General features: G+C 46.5%; 1 protein-coding gene across 3 annotated transcripts in view; it reads left to right on the top strand.

Annotated features, from left to right (window-relative positions):
* Nucleotides 1–5,891: 5,891 nt before the first annotated feature.
* The window catches only part of FBXO34 (F-box protein 34), a 53,557-nt gene continuing 38,476 nt past the window's right edge, over nucleotides 5,892–20,972 (top strand). For 2 of the 3 annotated variants that reach the window (XM_035102659.3, XM_060270972.2), the window contains exon 1: nucleotides 5,892–6,079. The gene's annotated coding sequence lies outside the window, so the exon portion shown is untranslated. Of the gene's footprint in view, nucleotides 6,080–19,419; nucleotides 19,890–20,972 lie in introns of those variants that run through there. The other variant, XM_060270965.2, reaches the window with a different exon arrangement.

The raw sequence follows: 20,972 nt of genomic DNA, 5'->3' as shown, positions 1-20,972 counted from the left end.
TGGTCTTTAAGGTGCTGCTGGAAGGAACGGTCTTAACAGTGAGTCCATAAGTGACTGTAAAGGCCAATTCTGGATCCACACGTCCTCCCACAGTGGGGACATTGGTTTCGGGCAGGAGTTGAACACAGCGAGGAATTGCTGAAGTGCCTTGCCTTCCTCTTAGCACGTTTCTTCCTCTCATCCTGAGTTCGAATGTCTTCAAAGTCCATGACACCTTGGGTAAAGGCTGTTCTCCAATTGGAGCACTTGCAGGCCAGTGTTCACTAATTGTTGGTGTTTATACTGCATTCTAAAAAATATTTGCCTTGAGAAAGACTTATAAATGCCATCCCCAACTCCTCAAAATATTCCATCAATGGTGTCTCCCAAAAAATTTTTACACATCACTTGGGAAGACAGGCAAACTAATGCCAGTGTACTGGAAGAAGCAAAGGTCACCAGTGTCAAAGCAAGGATTCTTCAACATCAACTTCGTTGGACTGGTCATGTTGTGCAGATGCCTGATTATCATCTTCCAAAGCAACTACTCTATTCTGAACTTAAGAATGGAAAGTGTAATGCCGATGGTCTACAAAAGAGGAAGAAGTTAATAGTCTTTTCTTCAACCTTTTAAGGACAGTGCTAGATCTTGCTGTTCATTTTCAAGGTCCTTTGACAGTTATTATTGGGTGGCCAGGAAATGAGAATAAAGTTTACGTATATTTCATACCTTTTTCATCTGTTTTTCTTAGTCTTGTGGTTGTTGCATTCTCACAGCTGCCCCCTGTTGCTGCTACCACACCCCCTTTGCTTCCTCCCAGCTCTTCCACCTGTTTTTCTCTAGTACACAAACTGAATATACTTTGGCCTGCTAAAGTTGCCCATGTTCTTATATTAGAACCATGCCTTTGCTAAGCCTCCCCCGCCCAGCTCTAAAAAAATGCATGCACGCTTTCACACACGTAGAGTTCTTAGCATTAGATCGGATATAAAACATTCTGCAGGACAGCTCAGCTCTTCTGCAAGGCTTGAAAGGCATCAACATTTTGTCACATTCATTGCAGTAATGGTTCCAACTTGACCTGGTAGAAAGCTAATGGTCTTCATTTACAGAGGTTGGACTGTAAACATTCCGATAGCTTTTTGCTCCCCAGGTGGTTGGAATGTTGTTGAACATTCTGTGCCATCCCACTAGCCCAGGCGATTGATATCACAGGCTGTACCACCACAGGAACAAAACAATATGGACTATGTTGCAAGGCATCTTTCCATTTCCATAATGGTTCAGGTGTCACAGATCCCCTGAAAAGCCAACGGTTTATTTTATATACTTCTTAATTAAAATAATAAACTTAATAATTTATCTGTGGTCATCTTCCAAGGCCCTTCTTCATGTGCCTCCTCCTCGAGAGGTCCAGAGGGTAGCAAGACAAGAATGGGCCTTTTCTGCAGTGGCGTCGTCCGTGGAATGCTCTCCCCAGGGAGGCTTGCCTAGCACCTTCATTATACACCTTTAGGAGCCAGGTAAAAATGTCCCCTTTCAACCAGGCCTTTGGCCGATTAAAATTCTATGGCCTTTTAAATGTGTTAGGGGAAGGGTTATTTTTATTGTTAAAAACACACACACACAAAACCTTTTTAAAAACTTCTATCATGCATTTTTATCTTGTGAACCATCCTGAGATCTTTGGATGAAGGGAGGTATATAAATTTTAATAATAATAATATACATTTTTATACCACCCTTCATCCAAGTATCACAGGGCAGTTTACAATATAGCAACACAGAAGCATATAACATAGTAACAAATAAAAAAAGTCACACACATACAGAGTTTAAAAAGCCATAGATTGTTCAATTAGTCAAAGGCGTGGGAGAAAAGGAACACTTTTCCTGGCGCCTAAAGATATGTAACGAAGGGGCCAGGCGAGTCTCCCTTAAGAGAGCACCCCACAAGCAGGAGAATTCCACAAACTTCCACTCTGGACCACTCATAGATGAAGCCTTGAGGTATTGCTGCCCTGAGCTGTTTAAGGCTTTGCAAGTCAAAACCAGCACTTTGAATTGGGCTCAAAAACTAACTGGCAGCCAGTGCAGTCAGCTCAAAAACTGCGTAATATGCTCAAACTGTCTGGCACATCCACTTCCTCACCCGTAGATGTAAAGGAGAAAGGCTGTGCATTAGCCAAGGCAATGGAACTTCCATGTTCAGCAGCAGTATATCACTATACCAGCTACTGGGGAAGACTGCGGCCTTTGTGTCCTGCTTTCAGACCCTCCAAGTGTCCCTATTTTCCAGATATGTCCCTGATTTAGATAAGCTGACCTGGATCCTGGAATGTCCCAGTTTTCCTTAGGATGTCCCTATTTTCATTGGAAAAATGTTGGAGGGTATGGAGTTATCACACACACACACACACACACACACACCGAGCCATCTGAAGGCAATCCTGTAGAGGGAAGGTTTTTAAAATGTTTTACTGTGTTTTTACATATGTTGGAAGCTGCCCAGTGACTGGGGCAACTCAGTAAGATGCGCGGGGTATAAATAGTAAAATTATGGAATGGGACGTCCCTATTTTCATTGGAGAAATGTTGGAGGGCATGTGCATTTCTGGGTGGCCGCTGTTGGCAACAGAGTGCTGGATGAGACATATTTTGGGTCCCACTCAGTCTCTTTAACATTTCCTTTAACCCAGGGATCTGTAAGGTTTACCTCTCCTGGGCTGGGTTCACTCCAGCGGAGATCCCTCTGTGATTTCCGGCATCTGGGCAGATGCGATTTCTGTTGCCGTGGAAGCAAGTCCCTGTGCTAACCGGCGCAGCGTGTGGGAACTCACCAAGCGGGCAGCTCGTGGGCCGGTTAAATGACCCCCTCCCCCGTGGGCGCTTGTGGCCGATGGGCCTTAGGTTGCCTACCCCTGCTTTAACCATTGTCCAAATGGGACCAAACGGCTTGGGAACAGCTGCAAAGGCATCTAGCACCTTTCCACCCCTTGAGGAAAATGTCTCCACTGACACGCAGCTCTTAGCCTATCTTGAGCGAAAAATAGGGAGCTGTGCACAGTGTCTGCAGGCAATTGTTTTCACGGTTAAAGCAAACAGCTCGGTGATAAGGTGGTTTGCGCCCATGAAAAGCCCTGATAAGTGCAATAATTAAATAATCCACTGCCCACACACCAGAGCTGCAGAGGTTTGGCTGATCCCCTAATTACTCTGACAGAATCAGACTTCTTCCTTGGACGGTGATAAGATAGGGCTGTAATTTTATCTCTTGTTTTCTTCATGCCTGGGAAAGGCTGAGATGCCGAGAGGCTAAGTGTCTCGGGGCAATTTATACAATATGCAGACCATCCTTTAGCAGAAGATTGTCAAAGCTTTGCATTGTGGGGGTGGCTGGTATCAGGCTGCCTGTAAGATTAGCACCACATGTTAAAAACAAAAAGCCCACCAAACCAAATAAACTTTAAAAAAACTGGCACCAGGCCCACGTTAAGGTTAGCACTTTCTGGGGGGAGAAAAGTTGGTATAATTAAACTGGGTTTAAGAGTTAGAATCAGGCTTTTAAAAAGCTGGTTCCAGCCTGATGTTAAGAGTTGTCATATTTCGTTAAATAACGTGATACCAGAATTGATGACTCAATTCTTATTCTGCACTGGTTGGTACACACCTAGAGTTCCAGTTCTGGGCAACTCCATTTAAGATGGACATTGATATACCCAGAGCATCAACAACACAGAGGAGGCTGACCAGGATGGTGCAAGTCCTGTGAGGAACGGTTGAAAATGCTGGGTATGTTTCACCTAGAGAAAAGGAAGGTTAAGTGGAGACGTGAGAGTGGCCTTCAAATATCTGAAGGGTTGTCCTGCAGAAGATAGGAGACTTTCTCTATTGCTGCAGTCTGCAGAAAGCAGAAATTAAGAGGACGGGTGATTGTAGCCCAGTTGTTAAGACTTCACATGCAAAAGGTCTCTGGTTCAATTCCCAACACCTCCAGGTGGGACTGGGAACGTCCCCTGCCCCAAACCCTAGAAAGTTGGCTGCTGTCACCCAGTGTCAACAGTACTGAACTAGATAGGTAAATGGTTTGATTCAGTATAATGCAGCTTTTCATGTTCCTATGGCTGGAAACAGTGAAGCAGATTTTGGCTTAACTTTAGAAGGATCCTCATGCTAGAATGGATAGATCAGGCTGCCTTAGCAGGGGATCCGATCTCCTTTGCTTGAGGGATGGAAGCAGAGGCTGGGCAGTGATCGGTCAGAGATGCTGCAATTGCACTCCGCATTGCGGAGGTTGAACCAGGTGGTTCCTTCCCTCTCTGTGATGGCATGAGTTCTAAGGTTGGCACTTGGCTTTCAAAAGAAGTCGGTAGCAACCTGGCTCTAAGGATGGCACCTTGTGCCTGGTTCCAAGATTGGCACTTGGCTTTAAAAAAGCTGGCACTGCAACTTGGCATCAAAACTGGCACCATCTTGTTTTTAAGCCTGGTTCCAACATCGACACTCGGCCTTGAAAAGGCTAGTACTCAAACTGGCATTAAGACCAGTATCATTGTTGTTTTTGAAATAGCGTGTGTGTTTAGTTTTAATTATACCAATGTTTTAATTGTTTTTTTAATTGTTGTTTCTATGCCCGCCCCCCAATGTTTTTAGCTGTTCTTAATCTGTAAGATGCCTTGAGTCCCTGACAGGGGGAAAAATGGTGTGGTAAGGTGTGGAGTCTCCTTCTTTGGAGGTCTTTAAGCGGAGGCTTGACAGCCATCTGTCAGGAATGCTTTGATGGTGTTTCCTGCTTGGCAGGGGGTTGGACTGGATGGCCCTTGTGGTCTCTTCCAACTCTATGATTCTATGATAAGTATAAACATACATACAAACAAACAAACAAGTGCTGGCTCTAGCTTGACTCTAAGGTTAGCTCCTGGGCTTTATGAAGCTAGCCCTACAACCACCAGCTAACATTAAGATCAACATAAGGATTATTAATAATAGTGCCCTGCAACCTGGCACTACTAAAGTGGTCACCCTGTTCCCTTTGAGTCTTTAATGCATGCATTTTTATATTGCAAACTGCCCTGTGATCCTTGGGTGAGGGGCGGTACAGAAATTTAACAAATAAGAATAATAGTAATAGCAGTAAGAAGCCTGGCTCTAATGCCAGCCCTGGACCTGGCATTACTAAAGCGGGCACCCTCTTCCCTTTGAGTCTTTAACGCATGCATTTTTGTGTTTTTACACTGCAGACCATTCTGTAATCCTTGGAGGGAGGTATAGAAATGTAAATAATAATAGCCAGCCCTTCAACCTGGCACTACTAAGCAGTCACCCTCTTATGTTTGAGCCCACATATATTTTTGTGCTCTGTGATCCTCGGAGGGAGGTATAGAAATGTAAATAATAATAATAATAATAATAATAATAATAATAATAATAATAATAATAATAATAAAGCCAGCCCCGCAACCCGGCATTACTAAAGCGGCTGCCCTCTTCCCTTTTGTATATTTTTGTGTTCTTCCACTGCAGACCGCCCTGTGATCCTCGGAGGAAGGGCGGCAAAGGAAACGAACCAATACCAATATTAATAACCGCCGTACCGTAAGTGTGGGTCTCGGCGGGCGGCCCCCTGGGCGCTGGGCCCCAGGGCCTTTCCCGCGCCGGGGCTTGTGTGGGTGTCCCGGGGGCTGAGCTTGGCCCTGGGCCTCAAATCTACTAAGCTCCGCGGGGGCGGTCTGCCTGGCTGTCCCTCCCTGTCCCGGCTGCTGCTGAGGCGGCGGGGAGCCGGCGAGGCCCGCCGGTCGGAGAGGGCGCCTGGTCGGCCCAGCCCTGCCCGCCGGCCTGCTGCTGCAGCAGCAGCCTCCCCCGGCGGGCGGCGCCCCACTCGGCGCCGCTGCTCCGCCCCGGGCCTTGGATTGGCGGGAGGCCGCGGCTCCTCCCAGCGCCGGTCGGGGGCCGAGCGAGGGAAGCGGGACGGAGGAGACGTCGGCGAAGGTAGCGCCGGAGGAGGAGGAGGAATAAGGAGGAGGAGGAGGAGGAGAAGCGCCGCCGCCAGCAGAAGAAGGAGAAGGAGCGTCGGAGGCCCCAGAGACGCCCCCTCGCCAGGTGAGGCTAGGCCGCTCGCGGGAGGGCCCGCGCCGGGGGCTCGCGTGGAACCTGCCGCGGGCCTCGGGAACCACAGCGGGGGGCTTTCTTCACCCCCTCACCAAAACAACCCCCGAGGGCGCCCTTGGGAGCCCCACACCCCAAAGCCCGCTTTTCAGCGCTATAATAAGACCTACCCCCTATATGAGGGGTTCCCCCCCTTGAAGGATTGTAGGGGAATTCTCCTTTCCTTTTTTGGGGGGGGGCTTGATATTTGAGGCGGGGTCGTTCGGGTTTCAGCCTCATTCTGGGAAGAGGAACCCCCTCCCCCCCTGCACATATTTTGGGGTGCCTGTGGGGTGGAAATCGAGGTGTCTCCATCCTTTTTTGGGGGGTGGGGGTTTGGCCCTCCTCTTTAGCTTTGGGGGTATGGGGGGGGGCTTCTCCGTATTCAGGGCTTAAAGAGGATTTGGACTGCCTTTGCATTTCAGGGTTGTTTTTTTGTGGGGCGGAGGCTTCTCGTCCCCATTCCCCCCACCCCCTGCTTGAGTGTAGGAGGGCCCCTATATTTAGGATTTTGTCGTGCTTGGGGAATATGGAGTTGGAGTCCCTGCTGCTTCCAGGGTTTGGGATGATGGAGAGGTTTTCTGTTTCCAGGAGGCAGGGATTTGGGGCGAGGGCTCCTTTCTTCACACTCATATTCTCCCCCCCCCTTTTTCCCCTACTCTTTGGGATTTGATTCTGTGCCTTTTGAAGGCTGCCCCTAAGCCAAACGGTTCCCTTAAATTCGAGAGAGGAGGTTTTACCCTGCTGCTCGAATTGCAAAGACTTCCTTGTTCCATCACCTGGGACCTCGGAGGAGCTTCACATACATCTCAGCCCCCTTTTTGCTTTGGGGATTAGGAAACTGGAGCAATTGCCAGCCCAGGTCCCAAGGGCTCCTTATGACAGGATGAGCAAGCCCGTTTGAATTCAGTAGGATTTATTTCTGAGTAGACATGATCGATTATTTTGCTGTTGCATTTGTTAATCTCTTTTCTTACAAAGGTAGCTCTTTTGCATTGAAGCCAGTTAAAAGGCAATAAAAACCTAAAACACGGCAATTTGGCGCCGTTAACAAAAAAAGGAGGCAGGACTTACAAGTCATGCTTGGTAGAATCATAGAATCATAGAGTTGGAAGAGACCACAAGGGCCATCCAGTCCAACCCCCTGCCAAGCAGGAAACACCATCAAAGCATTCTTGACATATGGTATTGTGTTGTCCGTTAATGTAGATGGGACTTTACAGTAGTACCTCGGGTTAAGAATTCGTTCTGGAGGTCTGTTCTTAACCTGAAACTGTTCTTAACCTAAGCCACCACTTTAGCTAATAGGGCTTCCCACTGCTCCCACGTTGGCGGAGCACAATTTCTGTTCTCGTCCTGAAGCAAAGTTCTTAACCCGAGGTACTATTTCTGGGTTAGTGGAGTCTGTAACCTGAAGTGTATGTAACCCAAGGTACCACTGTATTTGTTTCTGTCTGTGTCTGCATATAGTTAACTGGACATGGTTCCAAAGATTTCATTGAGCTAGCATATATTTTGCCCTTCAGTTTACTCACTTTATTTTTGTAATTTTAAACTTGTTTTAAACTGGATTTAATAATGTGTTTTAATTGTTGCTTCCCGCCCTGGGATCTTAGTGTGAAGGGCAGGCAATAAATTGTAATAGTAAAAGTAAGGGAAACCCTGTATGCCTGCGTACACAATTTTTCTCTTACCTGCACAGGTAATTGGCATGTGTGACGTGTCATGTGCTTCTTTCCAAAGGGAAGGTTTGAGAAGGGACTGTGCACCCTCAGTGCTGGAGTCCTCAGTTTTTACTCCTTTGCTGTAAAAATATAAGGTATATTCAGGTACAGTATCTCTGTATTGTTTGAGCTATGAGGAATCCTTATTTGGCGATCACTCGTAGCCGAGTAAGATTGTCTTCCATAAACACGGTTTATGGAATCCATGATGGGCATGACTGTTGCCTTGGTGGTAAAATAAGTGGTATTCCTGTGGTAGAATAAGTGACTTTTCACCAGTGCACACTTGTGGATATGAAGAATGAGTCCCATGGTGTTGACTTCTTGCAGGATTTGTTAATGCATGTGTTTTGGGGTGCTCCCAGAGAATAAAAATGAATGGTGTTTTTGCTAATGCTATACAAATACTAGCATTCTTCTAAGCTAGTTATGCAATATGTGATCTCATAAAATGTACTGACTACTGTACCTTAGAAGAGCTAGTTCTTTGGGGAAAAAACTACACCTTCCCACTGCTACCCCTTTAACAGAGGATCCCATGGCTGCCTCTGCCCAGGGAATTTCAGCCATTCATTCCTTTTCCATACCTGCCATTGCTATTGATGCTTCTGGGGAAAAGCAATTACCCCATAGCTAGGGTTCCTGCCAGCCAGCCAGCGTAAATTGGGAGATCATTACCTGCCCGCTCCTTTTTCCACAAGGGCTCTCACACCAGTGTAGTTGGTGCTCCGTGGAGGGAACAGATGAAAAAGAAGGTGATGCTGATAATAGGGTTGCCATATCTTGAAGAACAAAAAAGAGGACAGCCCGAGCCGGGGAAAGAGGGGCGCTGGTGATAAATAACCCCCATCCCAGACATTTCCTTTAAAATGTAAAAATCCCCCTGGATGGGCCTGTTGGTCCCCCCAAAAGAGGACATGTCTGGGATTTCCCAGACGTATGGCAACCCTAGCTGATAAGGAATTTGCTAATGGTGCCTCATTCCCTTGAATCTGTATGGGGTCTGGCTGTAGAGGGGACCTGTCAGTTTCACTTTTTGCTCCTGCATTAGAGCCAAGCTGTGCACCCCTCATATTTTATCTTTAAAAATCTTAAGTTGGCAAACTTTGTTCCCTTCCTCTCTGCTGTCCTGCTACAGTTTTCAGGTAAAATGGTGCAAAGTTGAGAGACCCCTCGGGAACTCCATAGTAGGTACATGGGTGAGTTTGCACACTGTCTCTGACTGACTCCAGCTACAAAAACTGTGGCTGCTGAACATGCTCTTGAGCTACGGTGTTGTTTGTGGGTTTTTTTTTGTTGGGTGTTGTTGTTGCTGTTGGGTTTTTGTGATTTATGTGGAAATTCTTCAGTTTGCTTGTTTATATTTTGATGTTTTAGTTGTTGCTTATGCTATGTTGCAGTTATGTATTTTTTCATGTTGTAAGCCGCCTGGAGCATGGTTTTAATTGTGGAAAGGCGGTAGACAAATAAATATATATGCATGTATGTATCCAGGGTTTGAAATTTGCGAGCCACATGTTGCACCTGGCTTCTGACAACTTCCGACCAAGTGAACATGTCCGGGTACCAGGACGGCCATACCATGACGTCTCCACCACCTGGAGGTGCACGCTTGGGGATCATTGGATCTGGACTGTTTTCACACACTAATACCCCATCCTGTAGGATTCTATCAGTTATATTTTATCTGCATAACAGAATGAATTTCTGGAACCAAAATGCTTTTTCTATGCAGCCTGAGCAGCAGCTGTCTCCATTAAGAAGAAGCAGTTGGAATAGTCCAATATATATAGATATATATGGACTGTCCCTGGATCAAGGGACTTTTCTTCTTTAAGTTATCAAAGCTCTTAACCTAGCTCAGGGTTGTCATCTGAACTAGCCCCATGTTTAACTGATAATCAATCACAGTCAGTCCATCATTTGAAAAATAAGACATTAGAGCCATCTTGCCCCAAAAAGGCAAACTAGACATTCTGTTTTGGTGCCTGTAATCTTGGTTTAAGTAGCCATTTGGCTCCTAGAATATATATCTGGGTTCCTAACACCAAATAATAATAATAATAATAATAATAATAATAATAATAATAATAATTTATTATTTATACCCCGCCCATCTGGCCGGGTTCCCCCAGCCACTCTGGGCGGCTTCCAACAAAACAGAAATTCTAAAATACAGAAATCCATCAAACATTAAAATACAGAAATCCATCAAACATTAAAAGCTTCCCTAAACAGGGCTGCCTTGAGATGCCTTCTAAAGGTCTGGTAATTGTTGTTCTCTTTGACCTCTGGTGGGAGGGCATTCCACAGGGTGGGTGCCACTACCGAGAAGGCCCTCTGCCTGGTTCCCTGTAACTTAGCTTCTCGTAGTGAGGGAACCGCCAGAAGGCCCTCGGAGCTGGACCTCAGTGTCCGGGCAGAACGATGGGGGTGGAGACGCTCCTTCAGGTATACCGGACCGTATATCTGAACCAAGAGAGGCCAGAGTGCTACCTTGGACCACACTTGAAAATCATATAATTATGGCAAAAGCTCCAAAGATAATGACTGGGAGAAATCTAGACTGAACCTTTCTCCCTAACATGCTAGATAACTTGCATAGCTGAGTGCTGAAATATGCCATTCCCACCTGCGGCAGCCTGAAGTGGATCAATCCAGGAGAAGCTTTACTGTTTGATTTTACTGAGAGTATAAACTGGTTCTTGCCAGTTTCTGTGTCCACAGTACCAAACTGCCCACCTAGAGCTCTGCCTAGTGTTAGGAATGAAATCCACGCCATACAAACTGGCAGTACAGTGTCTTAGCGGCAGCTGTGTTTTTCTAGGTGGGCTCTGCAAATGCAGTCTATTAAAATGCAGTGGACATTTTTTTAAAAAATAAAAAGTGATGCGTATCTTTTCATCCCTGTTTTCGTGCTTGTATGATCAATTCTGTTCCCTTCCCTTTCTTGGTCTCATTGCTGTGTGGCAGTTACATAAAGAGCGTATTGTGGAACTGGATTGGACAGAGTGTCGTCAGATGCGCAGTGACACCTCAGGATTCACTGACGATGCTCTGCAATGGGCTTGACACAGTGTGCACCGAGTGAGCTGGCACCAGGCTTTAAATACTTGGCACATTAGTGTCTCTTTAAAAATTCCTTTTCTTGAAGCCTCAGCGTTGCGCTCATACTAATTGCATGGTTTTGGGTAGGTTAAATATGCTTATGCCATTTTTAAACAAAGGGCATAATGACAGTAGCTTGCGATTCTTGCTTTGGTGTTTGAGGCTTAAAGAATGTCTATGATGTGCATTTTGAGCCGCGGTTCTGAATATGTTATTAGGATGCCAGCCTGAATCTTTTATTAACAAACAGAAGAATGTGACCCCAGGTTGCTGGGGTGGTGGGTATGTGCGTGCGCGCCTGTGCGTAAGGATTTTTTTAAAAAAAATAATACAGCTTTTCTCAAGTGGTTCTACCAATTAATAAGCCAACATGTTCCCATGAATATGGGAATTCACAGTGAATGCAAACTTAAGAGCCATATCAAAATGTGTTGCATCTTTTTTTCTGTAGGAGGCACTTGCCTGCCTTGCTTCTCCACCCTCCCACCCAAATGTTCTTCCTTTAACAAATGGACCAAATGGACTTCAGGACTCTCCCCAGAAGATGCCCCTCACCAGCCCTGCTCCCCATCCTCCGAAGTGCCTTCACCTGGCTGGAATGTGTCCTTTACCTGTGATAATTACTCCATATTTCCTGGATGGAGAATTGTGTGTGAGTGTCAGGAACCTGTGACAAAAAGCCAGAAGCCTTGGACTTCTGTGTTGCTGGAATACAGCGGACTGTACAAAAATAAGGCTTGCATCTGTTTCTCTGCCTACTTTTGCCTCTGGTCCCACCCATTATTTGCATGAGGCTCCTGGAAGATTTGCCATGCCGGAATGTGGTCCTCGGGCTGAAAAGTTTCCCTGTCACAGCTTTCACCCATCACATGGTGGTTTGCGAGGTGGGCCTCTTCCTGCTTGCCTCCTAGTAAGCAGTCCTTCATTAAATACATTTTCATTACCTCCTGTATACCCTCCAGTATACCCCATTATGTAGGTGTTGGTTGATTGAGAACACAACTATCCAATGCATCCTCTCTGTCTTGACAGCTCTGAGCTTTTGCTGTTGCTTTTGACTCAAGAAATGTTCCTGGTGTTGTTTTCTGGACGGCTGGGGTCATATGTACTTCAGGGACCTCGTTTCAAACCTCAGCTTGGCTATGAGCATGCTTGTTGGCCTTCTGAAATGTCTCGAAGATGGAAGTAATAATGGCTCAAGCCAATAAGACAGTGTTAGAAACTCAATTATACAAACTAGGCGCCAAATGGTTCCTTAAAGCAGGGTGGTTGTTGTTGTTGTTGTTTTGTCGTTTAGTCGTGTCTGACTCTTCGTGACCCCATGGACCATAGCACGCCAGGCACTCCTGTCTTCCACTGCCTTCCGCAGTTTGGTCAAACTCATGTTCGTAGCTTCGAGAACACTGTCCAACCATCTCGTCCTCTGTCGTCCCCTTCTCCTTCTTGTGCCCTCCATCTTTCCCAACATCAGGGTCTTTTCCAGGGAGTCTTCTCTTCTCATGAGGTGGCCAAAGTATTGGAGCCTCAGCTTCAGGATCTGTCCTTCCAGTGAGCACTCAGGGCTGATTTCCTTCAGAATGGAGAGGTTTGATCTTCTTGCAGTCCATGGCATTCTCAAGAGTCTCCTCCAGCACCATAAGCAGGGTTACAGTTGCCAAAACGGAATGCCTAGTTGCCGTTTTTGGACCAGATGGTTCAAAAGTCGTATTTTTCCAGTATGATGTTTTTGTTCCTGAAATTCATTCTGATTGTGCAGATACGATATAATGAATAGAATTCTATAGAATGTGTTGCCAGTGTGAAAACAGTCAAGATTCAAGGATGCACCTCCAGATGGTGGAGACGTCAGGCGCCATCCTAGTGCCCTGGCACTGATAGCCAGGTGCAAAATGCTTGTCGCACCTGACAAATTTTGAACGCTGCAATAAGGATACTGTAAAGTCGAAATAAAAAACAGGTGCAAAGCGCCTTACAAGCTAAAAGCACATTTGAACTTTAGGGGCAGGGGCTGCCGGTAGTTTGGTGCCCAACTGAGCTCCATAATGAATGGTCTGGAGTGCATCGTTAGCCAAACCTGCATTCCCATCTTCTCTTTTCCAGGGTTTGTTATGCTTACAGGATTATGTGTGACTGTGCAATGTTGTCTCTTTACGAAAGAGGAGAAAGCCTGGTGTGGCTTACTTATACATGGAGATGAGCTGTATTTTTTTGTGAATTAGGTTGGCTAGACATTTGAACGCATCAAATCAAGAGTACGGTAGCTGTGTTTAAGCCAGCCTCCGACTGTTGAGAAGTCTGAATCTGTTTGGAAACTGATGATGTCCTGGAGGGGATCTTCTAGGCAAGCACACAGAGAAGCCCAATACCCTGGCTGCCTTTCCTGTTGCTCCTGAACCACAGGTCCCTACTAAATGAGACTTAAGATAAGCAGGGAGAAGGCTTGGTCAGGCCCTGACCTCCTTACCGGTAGCTTCAGAGATGGAGACTACACCACCAGGTGCCTTCAGAGCATCTGATAGCAGCTTGCAAGCTAATGATGGGGGATAATAAAAAACCCCTCTTCAGATGCTAATCTGAAGTGTTGGTCCCAAGGCTGACATAAACTGGGAGTGGAACATCTGGCGTAATTTGTGAGCAGCGCCTTCTTAGAGAGTAGGCAATACACTGCAGCCTTTCTCTTACGGTTTATAGCTTCCTCAAGTCTACCACTGACTCTTCTCTTCCCAGTCATAACATGTAAATGCACTTGTTTCGATCATAAACGTCGCTTCCCCTCTGGACTTTCGCTTGTGATGAGTTTGGCCTTTGAAACCATAGCTGGCAAGTTCTCTGCAGTGCATTTCCTCTTTAATAAATGGATAATCTTTTGCTTCGGGGACTGGGTGTGTTTGGGATACTGAGTAGTGCAAAGGAGGGAAGGAGTGTCCAAACAGCTAGGGAGTGAAAGAGTCTCATTCACTAGTTGTTCTGGCACTGCATCCAGCATGTGCCTGCTGTTGCATGGCACTGCCTATCAGCGGTTTTTATTGGGTTTTCAGTAAACGCATGGCAGCAGCTGAAATAAAAACTTGTGTGATGAACAGTCATTAAACAATCAACGCCACTCCCTTACGCTCACCCTGTTTCTTCCTAGTCTTGTGTGAGTTGCTCCCTTCTAGAAAATAGGTATAAAACAAATCTGGGCTCACATCTCTTTGCACACTTCTCATAGTATATGGGCTGTTGTTTTTGTTGGCATCCGTCTGACTCGATAGACAATGGAGTCCTCCTCCAGGGCTGAAGTCAAACCGCTGTGTTGGCAGTACTGAAGTGACCCCCGGGGTGAAAGCCTGGCCAGTGTGCATGGAGGTCCTGGGCTGCCCAGATGGAAGACCCCCCTCTTGGACTCACTGGTGTGGTCCAAAGGAAAGCAGAGCAATACATTTGGTGAAGAGTCTTCTGTCTAAAACCCTGTTACATGGAAGATGGAATAAGTTTGTTTTTTCCTGCTCCAGAGGGTAGGGCTTGAAGCAATGGCTTCAAGTTACAAGAAAGGAGACTCTGACTAAACATCAAGAATAACTTTCTGACAGATAAGAGCAGTTCAGCAATGGAACAGACTCCCCCAGAATGTGGTGGACTCTGTTCCTTGGAGGTTTCCAAGCAGAGTTTGGTCATTGATCCTTAGTTGAGGTTCTTGCATTGCATGGGGTTGGCCAAGATTGGGTTCCCAACTCTACAATTCTATGTTCCTGGAGGGCTGCTGCCATGAGTGTAGACCAGGCATCCCCAAACTGCGGCCCTCCAGATGTTTTGGCCTACAACTTCCATGATCCCTAGTTAACAGGATCAGTGGTCGGGGAAGATGGGAATTGTAGTCCAAAACATCTGGAGGGCCGAAGTTTGGGGATGCCTGGTGTAGACAATACTGAGCTTAGATGGACCAATGGCCTTGACCTCCATGTAAGGTAGCTTCCTATGTTCCTGTATCTGTTGCAATAGGACCTCACACATTTATAGAACAAGATATTGGGTCATCATGAGAGCCTACTGATCTAGACACTGTCTGTTTTCATTGTCAAGAGGGCTGGAGCTTGGGAGAGACCTGCTGTTTCAGCAGTGAACCGGTTCAGATGGATAGCTGCTGATCCTTGCTATGTCCACACTGGTTTCTGAATGTTGCAGAATACCCTGTTACCCCGTTAGCAGGGGGAAGTCTTTTGTAGGAACAAGATTGGCCAAGTTTCTCCAACTGCGCCAGTCTGCAGGGGGCTGAGGAAGTGTCCCGTAAAAATCTGGTGGTTGACCTACAACTCACACTTGGGGGCTAGCGTTTTGTGTGGTGGAAGAGTAGATACAGTAATGTATTTGACCCTGAAGGCATAGCTGCAGATCATTTCCTGAAGTGAGGAGGGTAGTAAAACTGCCTTACCCTGAGTCACACCATTGATCCATCCAGCCCCGTATTGTCCACATTGAGTTCAGGCAGCTCTCCATCCCTACCTGAAGATGCCAAGGACTGAAACTTGGAAAGTTGTGCTGTACCACTGAACTTACGGCCCTTGAGAGAAAGGGGAATTTCACACCTCTTTGCCTTTTTGTGTTTTAAAACAGCTCCACTGCCCTCCTGTTGTTTCTGGATACAATCCAGAGTGCTGTTTTTAACTTTCAGGCACCCGTGGGGCACAGGTATCTAAAGGACTGCCCACTCCCATACAAACCAGCACAGGCATTTGGGGGTCCTCATTGGAGGCTGTTCTCTGGGTGTCTCCCAACACTGGAGGGGCAGCGGGTAGTAAATGTGTTGGGTGACACCCTTTCAGAGGGCAACATCCAACCACAGCATATCTTCTCCACAGAGAACAGGTGCAGGGTTAAGTTTTAGGTGCTTGATGGCTGCTTTTCTAGCACACCATTTTGATCTGACTCTTTTAAACTTTAAAAAAACTCTGTGTTGTTTCTATTCCACAACTGCTTTTGTTTTCAGTTATTCCCCACTCCCCACAAATGATTTCCAACGTACGGTACAAAAAATTAGAAGTGAGAGAGACAGATATCTTCGAAATGGACTGGAAAAATCTCAAAATGTCATGCTTGTGCCTAGGATCCTGAAGTATTTCTCCTGCTGGTTGTGTGTAGTTTAGTCTTAAAACCTCACGGTGCCGTTTTCCTGTTTGGTGTATGTGCACAAGGGAGGAGTTGCCTGGGAGCCTGCATAGATGTAGCTTTTTGCCATCAAAATGCTATGTCTCTTTCGAGCTTCTGATTTTATTTTATTTTAAAACATAAGCTAGGCAGACATGGTTGATGATTCCCCCTTCCCGTTTCTTATTGGAGCTTAGCGGCCCATGAAAATCCAAATACGCTTTTAGTTTAGAGAAATGCACAATTGCAAACAATAAGTGACTTTTTCAAAATGCCCTCCAGCGACGGCAATTTCTCCTTGCGCACAAAGCAGTCCTGTTTACAACTTGGGAGAGTTATGTTAAGTGGTTTTTCCAGCAGATATTTTTGAATCCTTTGAAGCTGCCTCCTAGCCATACAAGCCTAGAACATAGGTGCGAAAACCACAGGGGTGCCATTTGCTGCTCAAAAGACCTGTTCTTTCCTTGAGGGCAGTTTATTTTGCTAGTTGTTTTCCAGAAAACCCACATTATGCCCCCCCTCCCTTGTGAGCAGTTTGTGGGTTCAAAGGTCACAGTAACTTAAACGTGTGCTTTTCTGTGCATTTGGCTGTCTGGAGGACCGTAGGAACTGAGCTGCGTGATTGGGCTGAATTAACTGTGTCTGTTGCGTTTCTTGTACTGCATTATTTTCCAAAAAAGAAAATAAAAATGTGTTAAAGAAACCTGATTCCTATTTGGAATTTTCCCAACCTTGCATCCAAAGCCATGGGTTGTACCCAACGGAGTTGTCTATTTAGTGCAAGGGCTCCCCCCCATCTCCCCCCCCACACGTCCCCTTTTCCAGCCCAGGTCTGCTCCAGAGGGTTGGTGGAAAGACGGGCAGGGAGATGACACATCCTTGGCTTCTTTAGATACAACAGATCCAAGGACTTTTCAGAGGTGATATGCTACTCAATAGCAGTTGGTAGGAATCGCAAGTGGGGAGAGGGGCTGTTGCGCTCAGCTCCTTTGTTCAGGCTTCCCATTGAGGCATCTGCTTGACCACTCTGAGAGCAGGATGCTGGACTAGATGAGCTGCTCCCTGTACCCAGCCAGAAGCCAGGCACTTTTGATGTTCTTAACGGTTGGATTTCTGCCCTTTGCTGCCGCTTCCTACACAGGAATCTACCTTGTGCTGAGTCTGATTGGTCTGTCTAGATCAGTCTTATCTACACAAATGTTTCTAAAAACTTGGGTCCTCAGCTGTTGTGGGGCTACAACTCCCATTGCCCCTGGTTGCAGGACTAGTGGTCAAGGTCAGGGATGGTGGGAGTTGTAGTCCAATAACAGCTGGGGACCCAATTTGAGGAACACCGGTCTACACTGATTAGCAGTATTCTCCAGGGTTTCAGACCAGGAGACTTTACCAGTCCTACCTGGGATTTAACCAGGGACCTGTTGCATACGAAAGCAGATCCACAAGCAGCCCCAGGACTCTCCAGACTGCAGTTTGGAAACCACTGGTCTGGCGGCACGCTTAGTTTCTTCTTATCTCCTTTCCTTGCCTTTTTCCATCTTCGGCCAGGATTTTACCCTAGCAGTCTTCCTGCTTTGGTAACACTGATTTTTCCGAGTGTGTGTATGTTTGCTTCTATCTGCTTGCGGTTTTCTCTTTAAGTTTGTGGTTTTGAGCGGCAACGTCAAATGACACTCTGCTGGAGAAGGTCTTGCTGATTAGAACCAGCTAACTTGTGGGGGAAAGTGACCGTAATGCTACTGAGGTCATGAGGGTTTTCAAAACAGCAGAATGCGGTGGGTGTAACAGCTGCAAAAAGCGACGTGTTTAGATGACGCCTGGAGTTGGGCTCTTGCCAGTTTTTAAAAGATAATTGGTTGTAATTCGGCAAGCCGTGCGCTGGTTTTGTGGTGCTTGGATGCAAACCTGCATCTGTCCTGATGGGAGCCAGAGAGGACACTCGTGATTCAGAATTCAACAGATGACACCGAATAAAGAGAGACTGATGAATGACCACGTAAGCTGCCCTTGTGATTGCTCATGCATTCCAACAGAGTCCACACACCACTGCTCTTGGTATTAGATCAGAAGGACTGCTTTGCTATGTCAAGCCAGTGTCAACCTATCCCAGCACCTTGTCTGCTACTGTGAACAGCCAGTGGCCTCCAGGAGCTTACTAGCAGAACTTGAAAAAGATGGTCACCTCTATATCAGGGGTCGGCAAGGTTTACCTTGCCTGGGCTGGTTCTCTAGTGGAGATCCCTCCGTGGGCCGGATTATGAGTGCGCCCTTCCGCGATTACTGGCGTTTGTGTCTACACATGTGCAGACGCGATTTCCAGCGCACCAAAAGCAAGTCCCCACGTTGCGCCAGTTTAGTGCACTGCACGGGGACTCGCAGAGCAAGCCACTCGGTTCAGGGGTGGCTTGTGGACCAGTTATATGACCCCCGTGGACCGCTTGTGGCCCATGGGCCTTAGGTTGCCGACCCCTGCTCTACATCAGCCTTCCCCAACCCTGGCAACCTCCAGATGTTTGGGGCTGTGATTCCCATCAGCTGTGTTGGTTGGGGTTGATGAGTAGTGTAGATCCAAAATGGGTGGCACAGGACCTGTAAATTGTACCTCTGCATAGCCAGACCTCCGGTGAGTGACAGGCGCAGTCCCTGCGTTTGTTTGTTTATTAAATTTGTATACCGCCCTATACAAACAGGGCAGTTCACAACACAAAGGTAAAGGTAAAGGTACCCCTGACCATTAGGTCCAGTCGCGGACGACTCTGGGGTTGCGGCGCTCATCTCGCTCTATAGGCCGAGGGAGCTGGCGTTTGTCCGCAGACAGCTTCTGGGTCATGTGGCCAGCATAACTAAGCCACTTCTGGTGAACCAGAGCAGCGCATGGAAACGCAAAGTTACAGCAGCACGAAATACTTAATAAAAATAATTATGACAAATTACAATGCTACAGTCGTACTTCGGTTTATGGACACAATTCGTTCTGGGGAGCCGTTCGCTCCCTGAGCAGTACTTAAACGGAGCGTCTGTTCCGCGCATGTGCAAAGCGCCGATAGAGCGCTTCTGCGCATGCGCGCGCCGTGCAGAGCGCTTCTGCGTATGCATGTGCTGCGCAGATCGCTTCTGTGCATCTGCAGGTCGCGGAACCCGGAAGTAAACACTTCTGGGTCCGCGGAGTACTCAAACCGAGAGTACTCAAACCACAGCGGACTTAAACCGAGATACGACTGTAATGTAAATAAACTAATAAAAAATATGCTCCCCAACAGAAGCCTCTAAACAACAATCCCCCACCCCACCGATACCAATACAAAAATCCAAACTAACACGTAACATTTAAAAACAAGAAAATAAGGATAAGGTTAATCATTTTATTTGCTTTTTTTTAGTTCTTGAAGTTCTTGATGGTGGCAAGTCCTACTTTTCCAGTTTACCTCTTTCTTTCAGAGATGTGTGGTGGCCAAGAAAAATAAACCGGTACTTGCTCATTAGCTTTGACATGAGGCACAAATAAGCTTGACAGCTTCGGAACAACTGATGCTATCAATAGTGGGGATTGTCGTCACTCTTGTGGTTTGTGGTGATCTCTTTATTATGATTTTGGAGATAATAAGGGCTTATTCATACATGGTAAGGTATGAAGGGTTTTCTCTGCCGTACTGAAATTAACGCCCTGGAATTCTTTTGATAGTCAGGCGCACCCCGTTTTGGACCATTCTGGCTCATACATAGAGAGAGCACTGTGGTGTCGTGGTTAGAGTGTTTGACTAGGACCTGGGAGAGCAGGGTTCTAATCCCCACCCAGGAATGAAACTCATTGGGTGAGTCTCAGCCGAACCCACCTCACAAGGTTGCTCTGTGAGCATAAAATGGGGAGGGGGTGAACCATATATGCTCCCTTCAGCTCCTGTTTATAGGTCTGGAAACTCCATAATTTTGGAGATGATAACCTTTATATTTCTGTATTCAGCAATCTGGTCCCTTCTCTGTGTTTTTGACTGCTTTTCTCATCAGGTCCAGCCAGTGCTGGGGGGGGGGCTCCAGATTGCTCAAGGACTGGCTTACATGGTCAGGGGTGGAAGAGATTGAGCCTTGGAACGGTCTATGGGTAGGCTGTTCAGTCTCATGTGAAAGTGACTGCCAAGATGTTCATAGCTATTGTACTCAAATGTAAGTTTCCATGTGTCCTGAGACATGGGGAGTGGGGGGTGGGGTGCCGATGACAATGATTAGTGGGGTGGCTGTTTCAACTTCCCTGTTCATATGGAGGATGATAGCCCTACCGTCCAAATTCCTAGAAGTTCACCTTACCAGTGCCTCTTAGTCATGATGGCCGTACAGTGGTGCCTCGCTAGAAGAATTTAATTCGTTCCACGGGTCTTTTCTTATAGCGAAAAATTCGTCTAGCGAATCCCATAGGAATGCATTGAATTTTTTTTTGCCCATGGGAATGCATTAATTGAATTTCAATGCATTCCTATGGGAAACCGCAATTCGCTAGATGAATTTTTCATAAAATGAATTCGTCTAGCGAGGCAACCTCCGCTAGAAAAAACCTTTCGTTAAGCAGAAATTTCATTAAGCAGGGCATTCGTTAAGCGAGGCACCACTGTATTCTAAGGTTAGTGTGCTCATTGAGGAACAGAAATGGGCTGTGGCCTTGCTGCCTCCTGGTGGGCTTCCAAGAGGTGTCTCAATGGCCACTGCAAGAAGTAGGATGCTGGACTAGGCATACCTTTTGTCTCATCCTGCCAGGTTCTTTCATGTTCTCATGTTTTTTCTGATGACTCCAAAGTAATCTGAATTAATGCTTTTATTTCACCTTTAAATGCCTGCAGAATCCGCATTCAACGACAGCATTTTCTGTTACCTCTTAAGTGAACCTGGATGGAACAGATTCCTTT

This window comes from Zootoca vivipara, chromosome 1 (assembly GCF_965207765.1).
Source record: "Zootoca vivipara chromosome 1, rZooViv2.hap1.1, whole genome shotgun sequence".
NCBI lineage: Eukaryota > Metazoa > Chordata > Lepidosauria > Squamata > Lacertidae > Zootoca > Zootoca vivipara.
Note: the sequence above shows the minus strand (reverse complement) of the source record. Positions and strands in the feature narration are given on the sequence as shown.